Source organism: Oncorhynchus masou, chromosome 25 (genome assembly GCF_036934945.1).
Source record: "Oncorhynchus masou masou isolate Uvic2021 chromosome 25, UVic_Omas_1.1, whole genome shotgun sequence".
In the NCBI taxonomy this organism is placed as follows: Eukaryota; Metazoa; Chordata; class Actinopteri; order Salmoniformes; family Salmonidae; genus Oncorhynchus; species Oncorhynchus masou.
The window spans coordinates 38,478,566-38,488,978 of record NC_088236.1 but is presented as its reverse complement, the minus strand read 5'-3'; positions in this window follow the sequence as shown (position 1 = coordinate 38,488,978).

The following is a 10,413-nucleotide window of genomic DNA, read 5'->3' as shown; positions in this document are numbered from 1 at the left end:
GACCAATACGATTTTTATTTTATTTTATTTTATATATTTGAACTTCTTTGGCAAATATGTCCTCTTGGCTCCAGGACCATCTCACAAGGAGTTTTCCCTTTGACAAAGCCTGCCTACTTTCCTTGACATCTTTAGGTTATTGTACCATCTTCCATCATACCATCACGTTACTGTCCTCTGAGAAATGTGGTATGTGGTTCAGAACACTTGATAATAAATAGACCTTACCAAGACTGTACTGTATACAGTATATGAAAGGACTAGAAAAAGTATTAACGTATTCAAAATATGAAAATAAGTTTGAAATGGGCTTGTTTGAACCCTGAGGTTTGTTAACCGTCACTGTCAGATTTTAAGGTTTTGAAGAGGTGTAAAATAAATTCTCCCTATGTTGTAATCTCAAGCATTTCTAGTTGGGAAACGATTTCATCACTTGTGTCATGGATTTATATTGACTGCAATATGACACGTTTGGAAGTTGTGATCACCTGGATGATGCCTCCAAATAGTTGCGTTGACCATGGTCTGACTCTCCCTGGAGCCTTGCCATTTGGCAGATCCATAAGAGAAGTAAATATTTGGGATCGAAAAGGATCTCAGGATTATTTCTCCGACATACTCCCAAAAAACAAACACTATTTACATGTACAAACTTTGGCACTGTGACACGTGACATACTTGAATTTCAAAGTTGGATTGTAAAGGTGGAGTTGTCAGTGTACTTTAACATTAGTACTCCTTGCATGATGTAAACTTTGTAACTAACTTAAGTGGGTGTGTGTGGAAATATTATTCTATGGCTAATCATATTTTGTAATATATTCCATTGTATATCTTGTTCCATTTGATGTTGTGTGTTGACAATCGAGTGTGCATTTCCAAAAATGTCCCAACAACTTGGGAACCAAAGCAACAGGACAACATTAGTTTTTTTCTTTATAATCATCTGCAATTCGTAGATTCCAGAAATCTGCAGAGAAGTAAAACAATAAAAAAAAGGTGAGGTACTGTCAGGCTTTTCCTCAAATTGTGTGCAATAAGATGAAGATATAAGACATTTCTGTTTTGTATTTTATTTACATTTTTATAATCTGCAATTAGTGGATTTTCATTTCTGTTTACACTTCAAAAGTTGCATTGCATCCTCTTAGTCTTGTTGCAAAGTTTCCACTCAAAGTTGGGAATACGAGGACCACATCTACATTTGAAGTCGGAAGTTTACACCTTAACCAAATATTTCAAAATAAATAAAATATGAAATAAATCATTCTCTCTACTATTATTCTGACATTTCACATTCTTAAAATAAAGTGGTGATCCTAACTGACCTAAGACAGGGAATTTTTACTCTGATTAAATGTCAGGAATTGTGAAAACTGAGTTTAGATGTATTTGGCTAAGGTGTATGTAAACTTCCGACTTCAACTGTAGAAGTGCTGGGACATTATCATTCAATTGCATTTGACATCTCATGTTTTGTCTGAGAAAAGCTTCACGGTTGTGCTACAGGTACTGCCTCCAAAGTGCAAACCAAGCGCTATGGGCACACTTTCTTGCTTCTAGGACAGGAACTTGTGAGAAAACAATGAATGATATGTGGGGAAAACAGATACCCAGACAGGTTAGATTAGAAGAATTTATTCAAAATGATTTACCTTCTAATTAAAAGTCTCCTTGTCCTGGTATGTATGAATGGTTGCCTTATTTGCACACTGGACCCTTTTAGAGTGCACAAAGGATATGTCCCTTGCACCCAAAAGCTTTTGTTCCCAATATGATCAAATAGTGTTGTGTGTATGGGCTGTCAATTTTTATTTATTTAACTAGCCAAGTCAGTTAAGAACAAATTCTTACTTACAATTGACGGCCTACCCCGGCCAATCCCTAATCCAGATGATGCTGGGCCAATTGTGTGACTCCCAATCACAGCCAGTTGTGATACAGCCAGGAATCAAACCAGGGTCTGTTGTTATGCCTCTAGCACTGAGGTGCAGTGCCTTAGACCACTGCGCTACTCGGGATCCCCTCTTAGGAGCATCTACAAATAAAATCAGTTTTCGCTTCACTAACCAAACCGTTTTTCCCCCCAGAAACAATGTTGCTGCATTACTTGCCTCTTATCATTCTTCCCTGATGATTTGCTTCCAGTATTTTTTCGCTTCTCTTGTTTGAACAGATGCCACCCCCCTCCAGCATGGCCCGATTGTTATAGTACTTACTTATTAGTACATTGAAGTAACACTTTAGTAACATTTCAGAGTACACCCAAGTAAGTTCCTTTTTGTTAACAAGCAACATCTAATAATATGATGTATAACTTTTCCCATGGACTATAATCAATGGGCATCTTTTGTCTGAATACAGGAAAGGGCATGCAACAACCTTTTGCATGCCATTCCCTGTATTCAGACAAAAGATGCCCATTGATTATAGTCCATGGGAAAAGTTATACATCATATTAGCTCAGTCTGTAGCCTCCAATACTGTTCAAACAGCATTTTAGCAGGATGTAACCTATTGGCAAACCAAATTACAATGAAGTCATGGTGATAGTGAAAATGTGGGATCCTGAGTGGCGCAGCGGTCTAAGGCACAGCATCTCAGTGCCAGAGGTGTCACTACAGACCCCGGTTCAATTCCAGGCTGTAGAACAACCGTCCGTGACTGGGAGTCCCACAGGACGGTACACAATTGGCAAAGGTTTGGCCGGGGTAGGCCGTCTTTGTAAATAAGAATTTGTTGTTAACTGATTTCCCGAGATATAAATATTTATATTTTTAAATAGTCAATGGGAAACAGATTACATTTTAGGAGCCGGTCTACTTGTGAAACTTATATTAGTTTGGTGCTGGATTTTACCTCATTGTAAAATAAGAGTGGCTGACTGTTTTGCCAAAAATAATTTCAGGGCAGATATGCAAAGTGTTGGCAGTCTTTAGGGCCAACACCCAATGACTGTTCTTTATAAATATTTGCCTAATGTTCCAGGCCACGAAAATAAGAGACTTTATTGGCCGACTTGTCCATTTCCCTATGCATAACCTATTATCTGACCGCTAATTCACTCCATGGAAGTTCTGTGTAAATACATGTCCTTGAGTCAAGCAGCAGGTGTTATCTTTAAATAAGGATGGATGCTCACAATGTGCTCTAAATGCACCCGTGTTCTATTACACCCAACTGTCCATCACAAGTTGTGAATGACACATAATCCAAAAGGTTGTTTGAAAAATGTCCCTGAAACCACGTATGGTGGCAATGAGCTTGAGCTATGACACCCTGGCATCCAGTCTCAACATGGCGTGAACTGTTTCTGAAGGTTAACTTGTGTGACTGTGAAACAAATTAACCTAAAAACTTGATAACTGTCCCCTATAGAATACTGGTTCTCTGCTATGCAAGGCCCTCCTATGCAAGGGTTCCAAAATTGGGGAGCGTTGTCCAACTTTTTTTTGTTGCTTTGGGGAGGGTTGTATGTTTTTTGGGGGGGGGTCACAGAGGAGGGTAGTGCATTTTTTACCTGGTTTAAATTCACTCCGCAGGTACAATATAATTGCTTCCATCCTAGCCAAATTTCCTCATCTGCTTGTTTGCCCCTCCCCTATATCAAGCTGTTTTGTTACTTTCCTTATGCACTACGCTTTTCTCCGCACAACATTTTACTATACCACAGGTCTACCAGTCTAACTGTCTATCCTTCCATCTCATTTGTCCAGATCTGCAATAGGCTAACTAGCAATCATATCACACATAAAATCATTCAAAGCTGCATACATTTTCAATATGAATCCACAAGAACAAATAGCAATAGCTGAGAGGCAGCGGAGAGGCCAGATGCATTCTTACAATGGCGCTGGAGGGGGTGGCTGCCATTTTATGGGCTCCTAACCAACTGTGCTATTTTGTGTGTTTTTTCACATTGTTCTTAACTTATTTTGTAAATAATGTTGCTGCTACCGTCTCTTATGACCGAAAAGAGCTTCTGGATATAAGAACAGGGATTACTCACCTCTAACTGGACAAAGTTTTTTTTTAATGAGTCCGACGTGAAGGATATAAAAACCGATGCTGGCACTAAGATCATACTCAACGAGCTGTTTAAGGCCATAAGCAAGCAAGAAAATGCTCATCCAGAAGTGGCGCCCCTAGTGGCCGGGTCACTTTAATGGAGGCAAATTTGACCTCATTTCTACCAGCATGTCACATGTGCAACCAGAGGAAAGAAACTTGAGACCACCTTGACTCCACACACAGAGACACATATAAAGTTCGCCCTCGCCCTCCATTTGGCAAATCTGACCATAATTCGATCTTCCTGATTCCTGCTTCCTACGCAAAAACTAAAGCAGGAAGTACCAGTGACTCGCTCAATACGGAAGTGGTCAGTCAAAGCGGATACTATGCTACAGGACTGTTTTGCTAGCACAGACTGGGAAATGTTCCAATCACTGCCTACAATAATAAGTGCATCGACGACGTCATCCCCACAGTGACTATACATACATATGCCAACCAGAAGCCATGAATTACAGGCAACATCCACACCGAGCTAAAGGCTAAAGCTGCCGCTTTCAAGGAGCGACACATTAATCCAGACGCTTATAAGAAATCCTGCTATACCATCAGATGAACCATCAAACAGGCAAAGCTTCAATACAGGAATAAGATTGAACCCTACCACACCGGCTCCGACGCTCATTGGATGTGGCAGGGCTTGCAAACTATTACAGACTACAAAGGGAAACCCATCCACGAGCTGCACAGTGACGTGAGACTATCAGACGAGCTAAATGCCTTTTAGGCAACCTTCGAGTCAATCAACACTGAAGCATGCATGAGAGCACCAGCTGTTCCGGACGACTGTTTGATCACACTATCTGTAGCTGATGAGAAAGATCTTTAAACAGGTCAACATTCACAAGGCCGCGGGACCAGACATTACCAGGACATGTTCTCAGAGCATGTGCGGACCAACTGGCAAGTGTCTTCACTGACATTTTCAACCTCTCCCTGACTGAGTCTGTAATAGCTACATGTTTCAAGCAGACAACCATAGTCCCTGTGCCCAAGAAGCGAAAGTAACCTGCCTAAATGACTACTGCCCCGTAGCACTCACGTTGGTAGCCATGAAGTGCTTTGAAAGGCTGGTCATGGCTCACATCAACACCATCAGCCCAGAAACCCTAGACCCACTCCAATTCGCTTACCGCCCCAACAGATCCACAGATGGCGCAATCTCAATCGGACTCCACACTGCCCTTTCCCACTTGGACAAAAGGAACACCTATGTGTTCCTTTTGTTCATTGACTACAGCTCAGCGTTCAACACCATAGTGCCCACAAAGCTCATCACTAAGCTTAGGACCCTGGGACTAAACACCTCCCTCTGCAACTAGATCCTGGACTTCCTGATGGGCCGCCACCCAGGTGGTAAGGGTAGGCAACAACACGTCTGCCACGCTGATCCTCAACACGGGGGCCCTTCAGGGGTGCGTGCTTAGTCACCCCCTGTACTCCCTGTTCACCCACGACTGCGTGGCCAAGCATGACCCCAACACCATCATTAAGTTTGCTGACGACACAACAGTGGTAGGCCTGATCACCGACAATGATGAAACAGCCTATAGGGAGGTCAGACACGTGGCAGTGTGGTGCCAGGACAACAACCTCTCCCTCAATGTGAGCAAGACAAAGGAGCTTATCGTGGACTACAGGAAAAGAGGGACCAAACACTCCCCCATTAACATCAGCGGGGCTGTAATGGAGCGGGGTTGAGAGTTTCAAGTTCCTTGGTGCTCACTTCATCAACAAACTATCATGGAGCAAATACACCAAGACAGTCGTAAAGAGGGTACGACAACACCTTTTCCCCTTCAGGAGAGTGAACAGATTTGGCATGGGTCCCCAGATCCTCAAAAAGTTATACAGCTGCACCATCAAGAGCATCCTGACCAGTTGCATCACCGCCTGGTATAGCAACTGCTCGGCATTCGACCATAAGGCGCTATAGAGGGTAGTGCGTACGGCCTAGTCCATCACTGGGGCCAAGCTTCCTGCCATCAAGGACCTATATACTAGGCAGTGTCAGAGAAAGACCTTAAAAATTGTCAAAGACTCCAGTCACCCAAGTCATAAACTGTTCTCTCTGCTACTGGATGGCAAGCGGTACCAGGGCGCCAAGTGTAGATCCAAAAGGCTAATTAACAGCTTCTACCCCCAAACCATAAGACTGCTGAACAATTAATCAAATGAGCACGTTTGTCCAAAATATAATTCCAGCAGTCTCAAAATGGCTTGACATTAACTAGGTTTACATCCAACCTTTTGGTACATGTCGGATTAAAAATGTCCCGACATCTTGGGAAAGCATGCTGTTAATTAGGCTACAAATTAAATAAATTAAGATGAACTTCACAGTGTGGTGAAAGTGCACGGTGATGAGCTTGATGCTCCTTTCAATAAATATCAAGGGTCTTATTCTGCTGACATGATGATCAATGCTTGGCTGCCATTTGACAAATCAAAATAATCTTGTACTTTTGTCCATAATAATATCATTGTATATTGTAGGCTATACCCGCACTGTATCTGCAAACTGTTGGCTGGAGCGCACGTGCCAATACCCGAGTGGGCACATTTGCTATACCTATACAACATTTGTCGTGACAAAATCAATTGTAGGCCTAGAGTTGAAAAAAGTCAATTAGATGGAAACACAACTCTAATGGGAAAATGTGCATATTGTTTTTAATTCAGATTTTAGAATATTCACATGAAAATCTGTAGCCAATGGGATGAACACCTAGCTATAGACATCCTAAAGACTCTGGCAAGTGCATTAGTCCAGTTTCACTGTGATTAGGCCTGCACATCATGGTTCACCAGCAGCCCCAAACATCTAATGAATAAGCTACCAGCCAAACAAGCTTGTAGAAATTGTGTTTAAACTCCCCCCTCACACTCATCTGGAGGTCAAGCATTTGTTGTCTCTGTAATGTGTCTATATCTATCTACAGTTGAAGTCGGAAGTTTAAATACACTTAGGTTGGAGTCATTAAAACTTGTTTTTCAACTACTCCACAAATTTCTTGTTTAACAAACTATAGTTTTGGGAAGTCCGTTAGGACATCTACTTTGTGCATGACACAAGTAATTTTTCCAATTGTTTACAGACAGATTATATCACTTATAATTCACTGTATCACAATTCCAGTGGGTCAGAGGTTTACATACACTAAGTTGACTTTGCCTTGTAACAGCTTGGAAAATTCCAGAAAATTATGTCATGACTTTAGAAGCTTCTGATAGGCTAATTGACGTCATTTGAGTCAATTGGAGGTGCACCTGTGGATGTATTTCAAGGCTAACCTTCAAACTCAGTGCCTCTTTGCTTGACATGGGAAAATCAAAAGAAATCAGACAAGACCTCAGAAAAAAAATAATTCTCTCTATTATTATTCTGACATTTCACATTCTTAGGATCACCACTTTATTTTAACTGACCTAAAACAGGGAATTTTTACTTGGATTAAATGTCAGGAATTGTGAAAAACTGAGTGTAAATGTATTTGGCTCAGGTGTATGTAAACTTCTGACTTCAACTGTATGTAATTGTATATGTATTTATGTAAAAAAAATAGGGACCACAATGCAATCCAGCAAATAAAATTAATAAATCAATCCAGACTGTGCAGAAGGCCATTTGATGAATGGAAGGACACATTATTGCAAAACACCAAACAGTTGAATGACATTCAGACATTGTCATGCCAAGCCTTTGATGCTGGGTAGGCCTACAAGGTAGGGAGGGATGTATTTTCGGTTTGTCAAGATTTACATAGTCTTTTTATAGTGGTGTTGAAAACGCAAACCATGATATTGAAGTGCCTGAAGTAGGTATGCTTTGTTTATTGGTTGTGTGATGCATTGGCACAGAAAGCTGTTGGTGGAAAATTTGTTGCATGTTTTTTAAAATATATTCATAAATATGGAATCAAATGTTGAAAATTTGATTTCCCCCCTTGCGAATCATTGTCTGCAGCCGGCTCTGACCGTAGTGTAATGAAACAGGCAGGGAGAGTGAGCTCGTCCATGGTGGTAGGTGAACCCTCAACCTTCTGGCTCGTAACCCTGCGTGGCATTGACTTTTCCACAAAAACATGCTGAAGTGGCAAAGTCGATATCCCCATTTATAAACATAGGGCTTCTATAGTTACTGTTATTTTTTGTTGTAAACACTATTTTGCTATAATTCTATGAGGGGAGAGGGTGTGCAATTTATTTTACAGAACAAGGGAAGGGTCGTGAAAATATTGTTTACATTGGGGAGGAGTGCACTATACAGTATAGACATACACTACCATTCAAAAGTTTGGGGTTACTTAGAAATGTCCTTGTTTTTGAAAGAAAAGCATTTTTTTGTCCCTTAAAATCATATCAAATTGATCCGAAATACAGTGTAGACATTATTAATGTTGTAAATGACTATTGCAGCTGGAAAAACAGACAGCTCACAAGTCCTCAACTGGCAACTTCATGAAATAGTGCCCGCAAAACACCATTCTCAACGGTGAAGGTGCAACTCCGGAAAGCTGGCCTTCTAGGCAGAGTTGCAAAGAAAAAGCCATATCTCAGACTGGCCAATAAAACTAAAAGACTAAGATGGGCAAAAGAACACAGACACTAGACAAAGGAACTCTGCCTAGAAGGCCAGCATCCCAGAGTCGTCTCTTCACTGTTGACGTTGAGACAGGTGTTTTGCAGGTACTATTTAATGAAGCTGCCAGTTGAGGACTTGTGAAGTGTCTGTTTCTCAAACTAGACACTAATGTACTTGTCCTCTTCCTCAGTTGTGCACCGGGACCTCCCAATCCTCTTTCTATTCTGGTTAGAGCAAATTTGCACAGTTCTGTGAAGGGAGTAGTACACAGCATTGTATGAGATCTTCAGTTACTTGACAATTTCTCACATGGAGTAGCCTTCATTTCTCAGAACGAGAATAGACTGATGAGTTTCAGAAAAAAGGTATTTGTTTCTGGCCATTTTGAGCCTGTAATTGAACCTGCTGATGCTCCAGACACTCAACTAAAGAAGGCCAGTTTTATTGCTTCTTTAATAAGCACAACAGTTTTCAGCTGTGCGAACATGATTGCAAAAGTGTTTTCTAATGATCAATTAGCCTTTTAAAATGATAAACTTGGATTAGCTAACACAACGTGCCTTTGGAACACAGGAGTGATAGGCTACAGAGGCCAATTATCAGCAACTATGTAGATATTCCATTTTAAAAAATCTGCTGTTTCCAGCTACAACAGTCATTTACAACATTAACAATGTCTACACTGTATTTCAGATCAATTTTCTTTTCTTTTAATGGATAGAAAATGTGCTTATCTTTCAAAAACAAGGACATTTCTAAGTGACCCCAAACTTTTGAACGGTAATGTAAATGTATCTGCATTTTGTCATTTAGTGCAGAGGCAATAATCAATGGGAAGCATAGTACAGATTGTACAGATTTAACAAGGGAGAACCAGATGATAACTATTTGCTGAAGGTAGGAATTATTGCAAGATATGTGTCTGTACTTATTTAGCATTTTCTCTTTCCCTCTCGACATTAGCTTGACTGAGTAGTCTGGAGAATTTCCAGTCAGCTCTCTGAGCACATCTGATACACTTTGCATTCCCCCTTTAAACGAGCCCCGCCCCGAAATCAGTCGATCAAATTCTGCAACAACTCAACCTCGTCTGTCCAATCATAACCCAATGGGGGTGGTCTTAGGATGGTGGTCCGGGTGGTTGTTAGCCAATAGGATTTACTGCTCAGTGAACTAACGGTTCACGTCAACTATCGTTGGTTCTCTGAACAAGACATTATTCATGTTTATGTTGTAGTTATTTAAAGAGACACGATGAGGTGATATAGCGGAATTTACTTTGAGAAGTAACAGTCGGTTACTCCTAAACATGTATGAAGGCAGTATCGTGTATACATTCATTTGGCTAACTCCTTAATTCAGATGCACTGTTTTTTTTTATTTATATGTTTCATAGTGTCGCAATAGTATATGCCACCCTGCTAAGCAGTGGCTTTAGTAGGCCTAGGCTACACTCAACACTCCGTTTATAAAGTTAGCTGGTGATATGTGAATGAGCATGCGACGCCAATTCATTCACAAGCTCCCTTCAGCACATTCACGTTGTTAGCCTCACTACTTCATAATATTAATTGCAGTTTCATATGAAAGTGAACTGGTATAAAATTGTCAGAATCTTAAGTTTACTTTAAAATCATTGCATGGTTGAACGTATCCAAATACAAATCATTAGCCAACTACATAGAGAAAATCAACGGCAAACATATCGAACGTGTTTTAGTTTGTGCTGTCTTATTATGGTGCTTTAAAGTAAA